The 14,619-nt window shown below is 47.9% G+C and overlaps 1 long non-coding RNA gene across 2 annotated transcripts; it reads right to left on the bottom strand.

Moving 5' to 3' along the window:
* Positions 1-7,124: 7,124 nt before the first annotated feature.
* On the bottom strand, positions 7,125-13,799 carry LOC139683187 (uncharacterized). Of its 2 annotated transcripts, none has more exons than XR_011699756.1 (3): positions 13,563-13,799; positions 9,904-10,146; positions 7,125-7,264 (listed from the first exon to the last, which is right to left on the bottom strand). It is a non-coding gene; the product is annotated as an uncharacterized lncRNA (long non-coding RNA). The 2 variants fall into 2 exon arrangements; XR_011699755.1 differs by lacking the exon at positions 13,563-13,799 and adding an exon at positions 10,333-10,428 and having other exon boundaries at positions 9,904-10,231.
* Between the last annotated feature and the right edge of the window lie 820 nt (positions 13,800-14,619).

The following is a 14,619-nucleotide window of genomic DNA, read 5'->3' as shown; positions in this document are numbered from 1 at the left end:
CCAGTCCAGGATTCAGAAGAACATTCTCCATTGAAATCAATGGCAAAACACCTGATCACTAAATCAGGGGTGTTCTGGTGCAACACCCTGGGAAACTCTCTTGGAAAAGAGCAGATTCTGCTCTCATTTATGCAATTATAAACTCAGCCTAGCTCCATTTAAAGCAACTGTTTTCATCCAATGCAAATAAGATCAAGATCTGGCCCAGGCTGGTTTTGCACAAGGTGGAACTGACTGAATTATGGAAAACAGGAAACAAATCTAATGTAAATCTGAATAGAAATATCATGCTCTCTGTTACATCAGAATAAACTGGAAGCAAGTCTGTTGGTTCTAATGGAATTCATCTGGATTTACAGCAGACTGTGGCTCAGCATTTGCAGTTGGCTGCACACCAACATCAAAATGTAAACCAAACCACCTCATCTGAATAGCTCTGAACAGTTTCTCCCTTTTCCTTTACATTTAAGCACTTGCCTCTGCATCCCAGGGGTGGATTAGCCCTTTCAAACAAATAAACTCCTGCATCAACAGAGGAGTCCTGCTCTCACTGGCACTTGCAGAATCTGAAGGATGAATATGAAGAACTGAGCTTGGCTTTGGAGTCACCTGAACTTGCTCTGCTGCTCTGTGTTCACACAGGCAGCACCACTGAGCTCCTGGGAGGGCAGACCTTGACAACAACCATTCTGATTTCCTCAGAGCAGGGAAATCCCAAGGGCAAGTTCATTGTCTCCCCACCAACAGTGGGGAATCAGGCCCAAGCTTGTAGCTACAAGCTTTAGCTATAAATGCTGTGGACTGACTGCCCTGTGCAGAGCTTTACTGAGTCCCACTTTTTTCAGAACACCTTTTCTCATGGAGTGGCACTGCTTTATTCCAGTATGGATGTGAGACCCTGCACTTGATTCTGATCTTACATTGTGAAAAAAGGAGTGATTTTTGGTGGGTATGTGCCTGACTTACTTGCCCATGCATGGAACATGCCTTCAAGAGCTGATACAGCTTTGCTAAGATTCTTATTGAAGTTACTCTTCTAATTAAACCCCATTATATTGGGCAGAACCTTCTCCATTTCCTCACGGAGAGTCTGTGAACACAGAGCTGGGTCTTAGGGCAGAACTCAGGTTTGCTCATGATGGCAATAGAACAGGTTATCCTGTAAGCCCAGAGTAAATTTGCAAGCTCCATCTGTTAAAAAGAAATGCATTAATGGATTCTGTGACTGAGCTCCTGAAATGTCATTTGAATAGCTTTGACTATGCATTTGTTTTATTCCTGGGAAATTTCACAGTACGAAAAGACTTTTATTTCCCTTCTTCATTTGCCAAGAATCTCTTTGAAAGTTGTTTGTGATACAGACTGAGGCTTGGACCAGACCTTAAGCTCACATAATCAGACCTATCTCTTTTGACTGCTGACACACCTGAGGTGAGGATCAAGGACAAGAAAATGAAAGCAAGAAACAGGTAGGAATGAAGCTTTTTGACCAGGGGAGTAGGAAACCTGTTAACTCCTGAAGAAAAAAAAGAAGGAGGTCTTCTAAAATTTCCATCTTATTATTTGGGATATGAATGTCCAAACCAAGTCTTACTGTCCCAGTGTTGTCCTTCCATCAATCCCTTTTTATGCTGATAATTTGATGCCTTTCCCACTGGCTGCTCTGCCTCCCAGGGCAGGTGCTTTGAATTAAAATACTCCATTGTGAAAAAAAATCACAGGAAGTTTTTTAAATATAAAGTCTTTGCTGATAATGAACTGGAGAATGTGGTGCTATGGGAAAGAGTCTGATTTGAGGTGATTTTAGTGCTTCTAAAAGCAGGTGCTTGAGGGTCAAATGCTGAGAATGCAACAGAGTGCATGGACTGGTGTGTACAGACAGGCTGGGGAGAGGGAGGGAGGAATATGAGGTAGATGTAGAGAACACTGAGAAGAACCACCCATACACTAATGAGACACAAACACTGGGGATAGGAGGAGAAGAAAAGGAAGAATGAGGAACTGGAGCTTTGGTTTGGCCCTGAGCACTGATCCTTGCAGGTCCTGCAGTGTGGGAGAGAGGCCTGGATGCAGAGAGTGTTCAGGAGGAGGCTGCACATAATGGCACAGGGAAGATTCTGTGACAACCAAGAGGGAAAAAAAAAGCACAGTTCAGAGTTTAAGCCAAGGCCAGCTTAAGCTCTGGATACATTAGGCTGGACCTGCCCTGTTCTGGCTTCTTCCAACTCCCTCTGAAGCTTTTAGTGCAGCAAAAGGAGGCTGGAAGAGAGGAATCTCCTGCTGCCAAGGCTCCACCATCACTGGGGAGGTGACTTTTGTAGTTTAATAGAGGGTTGTCAGTCCTCAGGCCTGTCAGTGCAGTGTCTCTCCCACAGCCTGGAGCTCATTTCAGCCTGGAGTTATCCCTGGTGTCTGTGAAAGAGAACAGAGCTGCTTTTTTCCTTTCAAGGGGAGAAGAAATACTCCTCCTGACAGAACCTCAGTGAAGGCACTGGGCTATCAAACACTGGGAGAACTCCCTCAAATCATTAATTGTGATAATGCCAAAAGCAGCAAAAAGCCACACTGAGAGATAACACAAGGAGGGTGCCCTTGATGAGATGCTGGTCCAGGCCATGGAACAGCTGCAGGTGCTTGAGGAAGGAAGGCAAGACCAGGGAATACTTGGAAGTGGCCTGTGCTATTCCAGCTTCTGGATGCTCAAGCTCTGCCCAGCACCTCTTCTCTTTCCTGTTGCTGTTGACTGAATTTTGTTTCTATTTTCTGTCACTTTGAATATGGGGAAAGGAGGGGGAACAGGCCTACAAAGCAATTTCCAGTGTGCTTCCCTATCTGTCTGTCTGTTCCCTACAAATAGTTGTTTTTCATAGGGATAAAGGCAGAAGATAATTCCTTTAAGTGGCAATTAAGCTCCAGGTGGCTGCAGAAAGCTGCAGCTTTCTCCAGCTCCTGCAGAGACACAGCTTGAGGGTTTCCCTACTTCCCTAAACCAGGACATTTTTTCCTGTTTTTGTTTTGTGTCTGGTGGTGATTATGGCCCCAGTTCTCCAGGGTCGCCTGAAGTGATTGGAGCAGCAGGAAAAATGACAATGCTCCATAAACTGACTGTGCCCTCTTTCCAAAACACTGATTTCCTGGAGTAGGGAATGGATTCCTCTCAATCCTGATTTCAACTCCTCATGTTTCACCTGCAACACCTCTGCTTTCCGAGCAGTGAGCCCAGTTCAAGCTCCTTTTACCCCTGCTGTGCTGCCAAGTGCTGGGAAGAGACTTTTGGTGGTGGTGGATGGAATTCTGAGGGCTGGTGGAGCAACACTGGTGCTCCAAGAGAGTCTGTGTGACTGTCTTGGCTCATTAGTTAATGAGGTTAATGAGGACACCTGTGTGAGCCATTTGATAGGAAGGGGGCTGTGTCTGGCCATGGTGATTGCTCAAGATGACACAGCAAATCGCTGGCAGAGCACAGCAGGGCAGGGCTCCATCTCCAGGTCTGAAGTCATCCCACCCACCCTTTGGTGGGTGGACATGGCCACGGGCTTGAGGTCATGGCTCAGGTTCAGTCTGGTACTGGGCTTGTGCAATGCACTGGAAATATTCTCCATTATCAGTCAGGCTTGTGAACTTTGAGAGCTTCAAAGCCTCCTCACACCTCACTCAGCCTGCAAAGAAATGTGAGGCACTAACTCTGAGGATCTCCCTTTCCCAGACAGCTTATTATCAACGACATCAAATAGCAGAATGTTACCATTTCTGCCTGGTTTTAATGATTTATCAGCCCTGAATTATGCACCATTGGTGACAGTAATGTTCTCTGATGTGGATGGGTGGATGGAGTTACGTCTCTCTCTGTTTGGTGTGCTAACAGAATCAGAATTAATGTTTTGTCTTGCCTGGCTTATCTTAGCTAGACAGTAGCTATTATTTCACCTACTCTGTTTCTCTTCCCCCTCTCTGCCACAACTGAAATAATTTGATTTGGAGCTATACTTGAAGCAGGACTCACCTCAAATCAGATTTCAAATTCCTTGACCGGAGTCCGATCCCAACACCATCAACCTCCACCATGTCCCAGCACAGTCAGTCTTGTCATGGGGTGGGTCCTGCAGGGAGGACACATTTTGTGGGTCACTGCAGACACCTGCACACAAAGACATGGAACTCTGACATACAAGTCAGCACAGGGCAGAGCAAGTGAGAACCTGCCTCCCATCAGCCAGCACAGCACATGGTCCTGTGTCCCACACCGTGGCCTTGGGGACATGAACCCCTCAGGGAGATCATGGTGACACCCCTGGAAGGGTGTGATCCCTCCTGAGTGGCTCTGAGTGTGTCTGTGCACACCCTTGTGGATGCCAGGGGCAGGTGGGGGAAACAAGGAGGGTTTGATTACTTAAAACATGCCTTTCCTCTGCCTTTTCTTTTTCTACCCAGTTCCCCCTCATGCTGAATGACAGTCCCTGCTCCCCAGGTGGGATTCTGTGTTGTGTGACGTTCCATACATATTGCATTGTTTGCCTTCTTTATTTCCCTTTCCCCTCCCTGCTCACGGTTGTTTGTTTTCTCTTCATGTGTGGCATCAAAAGGCTGTTTGAAGAGAAACTACCCAATCTGAATGAAAGGGAATGTTGCTTTTGGAAGATCCAGCTGAAGCCTGAGGAGAACTGATAGTAAATTATGAATTAGCTGGAGATTTTTCTCACCCCTTTTCTTTCTCTTTGCTTTTCCTCACTTTTTTTCCTCTCCCTGGCTATTTTCCTAACCCTAATTAAAATGTGCTGGGCACAAAACTGTAATGAAGGGCTGGACTCATTAGTTTAGTTAATAGCAAAATCCAAGTGGAGCAGAACTCTAAATGGGCTCTGGTTGGATCCCACCTCTCTCCATAAAGTGTGTAATAAATATCAGCCACATTGATTTTCCTTCCCCTGGACCCTTTCCTATTTGTTCTGGTCTAAGTGCACTATGTTTTCCTCTGAGGTTTCTTTTGCTTTAACTGTTCTATTATCTGTTGTTGTTGTTAATCTGTGTTGAGTGTGTAATTGAGATCCTAAGAGAGAGGTTAAGAGAAACCTGCTCCAGAAGACATCTGACCTACATGGAGAAAGAGAAAACAAAATAAATAACCCAAGCCACTGGGGCCAACTTCTTCATTTACCTGCTGGAGCCATTTCTTCAGCAAGGGCTTTCATCCACTCCAGGCTTAGCTCTCTTTCTGTAATTAGTTCTGTGTGTGTGTTTTTAACCTCTGCTTGATTTTTACATTGATTTCTTTGCCCTGGGGGAACATTTGCCCGTTGATTCCCTAAGTCTGATTTTCCCATTACCTGCTGAACATTCAGGTGTCACAGGCAGAGGGGGAATGGGGCTTTTTTTCTCTCCCCACGTGCATGCTTTGATTTAAGCTGGCCCAGTGACCCAGGAGCCTGTTGGGGCTGATGTGGAGGATGTCTCAAAGCTCAGATGGTGGCCACCTAATTCCCCTGAGGTTTCCCAGGGAATGAGGCATGGGCAAGACTGAAATCCTCCTATTCCCCCAACCTCAGACACTGTTCACCAGCTTTTCATGCTCCTCCAGCCTCCTGAGCTGGGCAGTCTCTGTCCTGAGCACTCGAACCTCCCATCTCCCTTGTTCAGTCGCTGCCTCAGGGGTGTATTGCAAAGACACAGAATACATTATTCCCTGCTCACTGTACCAGTTCCCAAATCTCAGCAGATAAAGAGTTCTTAGTGTGTTCTTAATGTCTCTTTGTAGTTTATTAGAGGCCTAGAGGGCATGAGGGGGAAATGAGAATGTGACTCAGCCATCCCTGTTCTCAGTCATGTGCTTCCTTCTCAATCTCATTTGTAACCAGAGCATTAAAAGTGAATTATCTGAGCCAAGGGGCAATGCTGAAATGAAGGGCTGGGGGGAGGGAGGCCACACTTGCCTCTGGTGCCTCCAGATCTGAGCAGCTGTTTGGCCTCACCTGCCCCTCTCTGCTCAGTCTGGACTTTTGCTGTTGTTATGGGAGGGTTGTTGGCACCGGCAGTTGGGAACAGGATTTTCCCACCAGACCTGATGAAAATGTCCCTTTTGGCTGCAGGTTGGGAATGTCTTCATGCTCCTGACATGGAGCCAGGAAGAGGAGAGGGAGGTGCCCCCGTGGTGCCAGCCCTGCTCTCCCTGAAGAGCCCTTGGATGGAGAGTCCCTGAGCTGAGATCCACTTGGCATGTTTGGCACTGCCATCCCTCCTGCTTCCAGGGATGTCTGAGAAACTGGAGCAGACTGGGATGAGGATTATCAGGCATTAAATGGTGCTGCTGAGCCAACCATCCTGCTCCACTCATTGTGATGGATTTCTGTTTTCTCCCAGGGACTGACACGATCCAAAGGGAGCAGGGGGAGCAGGAGCTGCCACGTCAGTGCCTGGGGAAGCAGCTGGGGCTCCTCCAGGGCCTGGCTTGTCTCTCAGTGAAGGTCAACTCCTGCTTCTATTGCAGTGATTGCCCATCTCTCAGCTGGGGCTGGATCAAGCCTTTAAGGAATTAGATTCTGCTTCAGTTCAGCCTCTCAAAAATTCCCTTTTGATCTCTTCTATTCTCTTCAGGAATTTCTCTGAGTGGATCTGTTGCCTTTCCATGGCAAGTGGACATACCCAGGTAAAAAATCTGCTGCTGAGGGTTTTATAGGAGTAATATTGACCCTCCTACAGACACTGAAGAGGATAGAAAGTCCTGCTTCTTTGTAGAACTAAACTAAAATTGTATTTGACAAGTTCTGTAAAATGTTTATAGATTTTTAGTTTTTCCTATGGCTGAAACATGTTTTTTATCCCACAAAGGCTGGAGGCAGAATATTTACAGAGAAGGGGGGAAACCTTTTTCTTTGAAAAATATTTGTGCTGGCAAATTGCTGCAAATTGGTAAGTTCCCAGTTGCATCTAAATAAATAATAGCAGAACTTTGGCTGCATTTGCAAAAAAAAAAAAAAGAGTACATTGGATTTATGGGCTTTTTTCAGGTATAATGGGGATCTAAGTCAGGCTTACTGAATATTTACAGGTTTTATATAGGTTTTATATAAGCAGAACCTGTGCAATCTTTTGGGGAGTAAATCCAGGTCACACCTACTCCCAAACCAGCTCAAACCTTGTTTTATTGGCAGTTTATTGCTGCACTTGTGCCCTGCAGTGCCACAGGCTCTCAGATCCTCCCAGAGATGTTGCAGATTTTTGTGTGGTGACATCAGGTCCTTCCTTGGTTGAAAAGGTGAATCTCTGCACACTGTGAGGAAACAAATAGCTCAGGGTTATATTGAGTTTGGAGGGATAGGAGCTCCCAGGGGAATATTCACTTCCAAACTTCACCTGGTGCTGAGCTGGGCAGAGAAAGATCTGTCCTGTTTCTGGTACCCAGGGGCATCCCATGGTCTCCTGTGCCTACTTACAAAGGGTGCAGGAAGATGGTAATTCTTCCTAAGACCACTCAAATCTCCTGTTCCTGCTGTCCCTTGTTCCCTGTGGCTCAGATTCTGGCAGGAGCTCAGCACTTGGCAGCATCCCTTGCCCTGACCCCTGTGACCACTGATCAACCCCCTTCCCTCCCTTGGGTGCCTCCAGCAATCAGAGAATGTCTTGAAACAAGAACTGAGTCTTTATTTGCTCTGTGGCTCCCAGCTTCATGTTCTCCAGGTTTTATGCCATGGAGAGGGCACAGAAATGTTTCCTCTCATTTTTTAAGCAAAACTGAGATAATCTGTGTCACAGGAGACTGGACACTGCAAAAGGTTTCCAAAGAATTTTCAATACTCTGTGGCCTCAAGCAACCTGTTGTCTGGGATAGCCCAAACCAACTGATGATTACAATGTACTTAAATAACCATTAATTAAAAATGTATGTCTAAGCTTCATAAAGTACAAAAATCCCTCCTTTCTTCTGAAACTTCTTTCTTCCCACTGTCTTTTATTTTCCTATCAGCCCTCTAAGTCTTCTTTCTCTGTCTTTTCTCAGCCCCTGATGGCTTTGCTCAGTTCATCCTCTGTCATTTGTGTCTGGATCTGGAAACATTTCTCAGGGCGTTTGACTCATCCATCATTTAGATAATCACAAGGAAAAAAAATACCATTTTCCAGCAATGAACATCCATAAAAAGCACCAAGGAAAAAAAACCCTCACCTTGAACTTCCCTTCCTGCTTTGCTTTTCATTTAATTTGAGAATCTGACTTGACAGTCTTTGCTCTGGCAAAAGTCCCACAGAAGTTATTAAGGGCAAGAGCTTGTCAGGATTAAGAGGAAGGATTTGAAATATCTGTGAGTGATAGTAATATCCCCAGTTCTATTAGGCTGGATAAGTATTTGCAAACGATGTTAACCCTGGAGCCTTGAGCCAGGTGCTGAAGCCCTGAGGGGAAAGGAGAGGAGGTTTCCAAGGGAGACACCACTCCACAGCTGCTGGAAGAAGGTTTTGCATCCCTTCCCTTGCAGAGCTGAGCTCAGGTCACTCCCTCTTGGACTATCCCTTTGACCATCAGTACCAGAAGTTGTGAGGAGTGAATGGGCAGTGAGGAGCATAAATGGGAGTTAAGACTCAACACTTGGTGTTGGCACTGGGTGTGCTGGTGCCCCCCAGAGATGGGGACACAGTGGGGCAGCCCCCTTGGGCAGGTGCTGGGTTTGGAGAGAGCACCTGAACTGTGCCCCAGCCTGGGGGTGCCAGTGCTGGGGAACTGGAGGGAGCAGAAGCACCACAGTCACAGCCAGCTGTGAACTGGGGGAATGGTTTTTGTCTTCCCTTTCTACTGGTGGGAACTTCTGCTGCCTCTGCCACGTGTCTCAGGGAGTGACTGTTACACAGGTCAAACCTGGCCCAAATGAAGGGCAAATATGACTTTGAGGGCAAAGAATCCCAGAATGGTTGGGGTTGGGAGGGACCTTAAAGCTCATCTCATTCCACCCCTTGCCATGGACAGCAACACCTCCCACTATCCCACGTTGCTCCAAGCCCTGTCCAGCCTGGCCTTGGACACTCCTAGTGATGGGACAGCCACAGCTTCTCTGGGCACCTGTGCCAGGACCTCAACAACCTCAGTGGCAATAATTTCATCCCAATATCTAATCTAACCTTGTCCTCTGTTGGTTTAAAGCTATAAGGACACAAGTGAGTGGATCAGGAAAGGAAACATCAGGATGGAATCAGTTAAAAAAGCTTTTCTTACACCTTTTTATGCTTTCAATGCTGGATGGATTGAGGGATCCTGTGCATTTCCTGCTGGGCACAGGGGAGGGCAGTTTACACAGACAGCAACCCCTGTACTGTTCAGTACATTGAGGTGCTGATCCCACTCGTGCCACCTTCTCCTCTTTAATTCCTGCCCTGTGGCATCCACATGTGCAAGTGATTCCCTGTCCCTCCTGTCGGGGGAGTCACTTTAATGCCGACGTTAAAACCGAATAAACACTGAAGTAAATTTAAAACAAAACCAGAGTATCCGAGGCTGTTCCATCCCCACCACCCACCTCCATTTGTAACGAATTGGGGCTTTGTTGTATTCCCTCACCCAGTGACAGATAAACACTAAACTCCACTGGTTAACAATAATCACCCTAATTATGCCAAGATGACATTTACAATACAGGCAATTGCTAATCCATTACCTCACTCTGCTGAATACTAGAACACTCAAATTAAAAGTTATTCACCCACAAAGAACAATGTTTTAGTAGCTGACACAGCTTAGTAAAGGAATTTATTAAGGTAATTTGCAGTTTTCCCATAAATAAAACATTCTGGAGTTTCCCCCTCCTTCCCCCTCCCTTTCTCAAAACAATCTTTTGTGATAAATACTTTTTTTTTTCTCTTGTATCACCATTAAAAATAATAATTGAAACTGTCAGGCAGAGTTACATATTTAAATTTGCTCACCTGAAATAAAACAGAAAGCGGCTCTTCCATCCCTTCAGGTTGTTTTTAGAGAGCAGGGGTGGGACTTGGTGTCTTGATGTTGTAGGAGGTCACTGTGGTGAAACCTTCTCCAGTGTGGGGGCTCAGTGGGACCTGCTGATGGCTCTGGTGGCCAGGAGGTTGTGGCCAGTGATGAAGGTGCAGCGTGTGGTGGTCCACGGTCCAAAGTGCCAAACCAGCACTCTCTGACCCTCATCAGTGATGCTGAAGAAGGAGCAAAAAGGGCTGGGAGTCTCCTTAAGCACATGCTGGAAATCACAGCGGGAAACTCTGAGGTTTTGCTTTTGTGCTGTCCCAAAACAAAGGCAAAGAGGAACCCAAATGAAGCTGCCTTTGTATCCCAGCCTGCAGCATGGGAGAAGGGAGGGACCTGCAGCTTTATTGCAGTACCTGGAGGCCTTTTTCTTTCAGTGATCTCTTCCTGAATCATCTCCCATCATTAAAACACAAAATAGGAAAAATCCTCCTCGGATCGATTACCTGAGAAGGGAGGGAGTCCTGCTGACAAATATTAATGGAGGCAGGAAGGGGTTAAATAGACAAAAAATCAGAGCTGTGTTTCACTGCACGCCCTGAGCAGCCCCTTGCACCTGGTGCTGCCAAAGCTCCTGCCAGCAGCAGATCCAGCTAAAGGCTGGAGCAGGAAGGGATTTTTGGGGGTTGGTTTTTACTGTTATCACAGCAGCTCTGGCCAAAGCTGTTTGCAATAAATCAGCACTCTCAGCAAGCCAAGAGTCCCCCCCAGCACATCCCTTTCGTGCTGGCCACCTCCAGCAGCAGCCACATCCCTGCAGGTGCCAGTGCCACCCCAGGGCACCCATGTGTGTTCCAGCTGCACCTGGAACAAGCAGCTTGTGGGATAAGCCAGGTGTTTAGGGCAGGATGTGCCAGGCTCGTCCCTGCTTGTGCAGGGCATGGCCAGAGGAACTGGAGTGGAGCTGCCATACATCTGTGGCTCCTCATGGATCGTGTCTTTCTACCCAGGCATTTCATTCCAGCAGAAAAAAAAGACACAAGCCATTTCCCTGGGCTGGCAAAGCCTCGGCAGCTGGGCTGGAGCAGATCAGGGTGGAGAACAGATGCCCAGAGCCCTGGTCAAACAGCCCCCGTGCAGGTGCAGCTGAGCTCTCAGGCACAGACACCCCGGGTCTCTCCTGTCTCAGTTACACTCATTTTATGCAGGTTGTCACTGTGGCAAGTGAGCTGTGACTCTGCATCCTTCTGCCCCACCCTTGCACACCACAGGGTACAGGACCATCTTTCTGACCAGCACTTTGGACACGAGAGCAAACCCTGCTTTGTCCCACAGGGATTGTGCCCCTTGCCAGAGCAGGGGAATCTGCCAGAGAGGAAAAGCCCCTGGTGTTTGTTCTGCTCTTTGGCCCAGAGGAGTTGGAGCATTTGGAAGCAGTTCTGAAGCAGCTCAGATAGAGCCTTGCACCCCTTGTGCTCTGCCAGGAGAGCTCTGGTTCAGCTCCTCAGTGCCCTCCCAGGGGCACCCTGGGTGCTTCTGTGCCCTGACAGACCTCAGGAAGGCAGCTCTGGGAAACGAAGCTGCACAAGCCTTGTAATCATCACTCCTCCCTCTTCTCCCTCAGTTAATTTAAGAGACACTTTCCCTGCTCACCCCTCTGCTGTTATTTGCTCCTGTGGAGTTTTTCCTGCCCTTTTCTTTCTGTGGCTGAATCCTTAATGGACTGGGCTCCACTCCAGCCCTGAGCTCCTGGCCCTGTGCAAACACCAAGGGCAGGAACGAGACAACTTCAAAACTGCTCCTGGGAAAATGGGAGCTTTTTTTCCCAGGAAAAGCCTCGCTGCAAAGGAAATCTGAGTGAGGAAAAGGGATGCCAGCAAAGACAAGGCTTTAAAAAGCACCCTGAACCTCATGTGGAGGTGCTCCTATTTGAAAATAGTGTTAATGTGAATGAACTTTATTCCTGCCCGAGGAGGGTAAACGCAGCCTGATTAAAAGCCCTTGAATTGTGACTCAGAGACTCTGCCCGGGGTGCTGATGGCCAGGAAGAGGCAGCAAACAAAGCCGGGTAGTGTTTGGCACAGCAGGGCTCAAACTTCACCAGTAACTTCTTATGAGCTGAGAACTGTATTTCATCTCAACATATAAACTGACAACCCCAATTTTTACAGGCAGAGCAAGACAGTAAAATAGGCCACTCTGCTTGTTCCTCTTCAAGGGCACCCAGGGCTCTGAGTACACACCTGGGACCCCCCCAGACGCACGTGGGACCCCCCCAACACACCTGGGACCCCTCACACTCCTCTGGGACCCCCTCAAGCACACCTGGGACCCCCTAAACACCTCTTCAAACACACCTGGGACCCCTCACACACACCTGAGAGAGCCTCCCCCCTTACCTGGGACCCCCCCTGAGACCCCCAAACACACCTAGATCCCACCTGGGACCCCCAAACACAGCTGGGACCCCCCCTCAGACACAGGTGGGACCCCCTGAACACCTCCCCAAACACACCTGGCACCCCCAACACACCTGGGACCCCCAAAAACATCTCCCCAAACACACCTGGGACCCCCCTCCCCATCCCCTGGGACCCCCCACACTCCTCTGGGACCCTCCCAAACACACCTGGGACCCCCTAACACCTCCTCAAACACACCTGGGACTCCCCCACCCCCTCAGGACCCCCCACACTCTTCTGGGACCCCCCCAAACACACCTCGGACCCCCAGACACCTCCCCAAACACACCTGGGACCCCCCAAACACCTCCTCAAACACACCTGGGACTCCCTCCACGCCCCTGGGACCCCTCCCACTCTTCTGGTACCCCCCCAAACACACCTGGGACCCCTCTCCAATCACTGGGGGATGTGAGACCCCCAAAATGTTGTTCCCCCCCAAAAAAAAAGTGAAATAAAAACCTCACACGAAACCCCCCTCCCCAAAACCTGCCCTGACATTCCAAAAATGGGCCCTGACCCCCCAAAAACGAGCCCTGACCCCCTGAGTGTGGGAGCAGTCACAGATCAGAGGAGAGTCATTTCCACCTCAGCCTGGAGGGATGCAGTGGCACCTCCACCTCAGCCCTGCCCAGCCAGCTCTGTGCCACCTCATCCTGCCACTATCAAAATCACACCTTTAGTAAATGCAGAACTTTGCTGGGCTCACTCCAGCCAGTTGTGACTCCTGTCCCAATTATCATTGTAATTCCCCACCCATTTCCCTCTTACTTTCCAGCTCGTTTCTATTAATCTGGTTTTTCATTTTCCTCTCTGCCAAATTCCTGCCCAGTGGAATCCAGGGACTCTGGGTCAGGCATTTCTCTTCTGGTGGAAGCTCAGCCAGAGCTTCAGTGCCCATTCAGATCTGCTTCCCATCGTCCTGGCTGTGCAAGATCCCAACTTAGACCTTTGGATTTGAACCCAGAGTCAGGGATGCTTCAGCACTGGAGCTGAAGGTGCAACTCTACAGAACTGGAACACTGGCTGGAGAGAGCTGAAGGGTTTGTGCTGGAGTCCAGCACCTACTTACAAGGAAAGGAAGAGACTCCACAAACCTGAAATACTTTCATATTTTCTGATTTCAAATCTGAATTTTGGTGGTGAGAGGCACCTGTAACTCTGTGTGTTTGTCCTCTACTTACCCTCTGCCACAGCAAATTCACTGTCCCACCAAGACAGGGAAAATTGTAATTGCATCTCCCCTTGCAGAGGATGGTGTTGGGGCTGTGAGGAGCAACAGGGGATTTCTTGCTCTTGTTTCTGAAGTCCTGGAAAGATGGAGTTCCCCCGTTCCTCACCACCCACAATTATTTCATGTTGTTTCCATTTTTGAGCTTCATTCTTCTTCCCCATCCATCAGACAGTGCCTGGTCCTTATTCTGAGGGTGCACAAAAGTGATAGGAAAGAAAGCAGGAGTGAAAGAAACAGGGAGGGAGGAGTAACATTAAAATCAACAGTTTCTCTTCCTCTCATTTTAGGTCAGAAAAAGTCTTCCCAACTTTACGAAAGGCATATTAAAAAAAAATCAGTAAATTCATGAACATGCAGTTATTACTTAGCAGACAAATTGCATTTCTTCCAAAATGTTCCAAAATGCATTCATTTTCAGAGTACATTACTTTCATAATACTGTGTGGAACATTAAATGAGAATTTCCCTGACTTGGCTCCGGAGCACATTTTTATATCTCAGAGTCTGACACAGAGCTCAGGGTAACTAATGAAAATCTTTGCAAAAAGTGACAATCTTGTCTCGCAGCCTCGCCTGTTGAAGAGATTGCAACATAAAACAGATGAGTGCCCTGCTTGACAGCTAATTGTGTCGGGCTTAATTACAACAAGCAGAATTTAATCGGCTGTGCAGTGCAGTTTTTTAGGCTGGGGGAACCATCTGGAAGGTACCTTGGCTCCCAGGCTGAGGGAGGGAGGGACATCGCTGGATTTCAGAGACAGGGAGCAACTGTGTGTGGATTGAAATGCAGAAGTAGTTCCTTCCTTAGTGTATTTCATTTGAGCTGTTTGATGAATTTTAGAGATATTTATGCAAACCTGCACGCTGGTGCCTGGTGAAGACAAGGTTTTGGAAAGCTTCCCAGGCTCGATTTGATGAGGCTCGTTCTCCTCCGTGCCCTGCTCTGTGGCCACACTCGACACAGAGCTGTCAGATGTCACATTCGGAGTCACTCTCTGGGTCCCTCA

This window comes from Pithys albifrons, chromosome 27 (genome assembly GCF_047495875.1).
Source record: "Pithys albifrons albifrons isolate INPA30051 chromosome 27, PitAlb_v1, whole genome shotgun sequence".
NCBI classification, from domain to species: domain Eukaryota; kingdom Metazoa; phylum Chordata; class Aves; order Passeriformes; family Thamnophilidae; genus Pithys; species Pithys albifrons.
The sequence above is the reverse complement of the archived record's forward strand: the minus strand, read 5'-3'. Positions and strand labels throughout refer to the sequence as shown.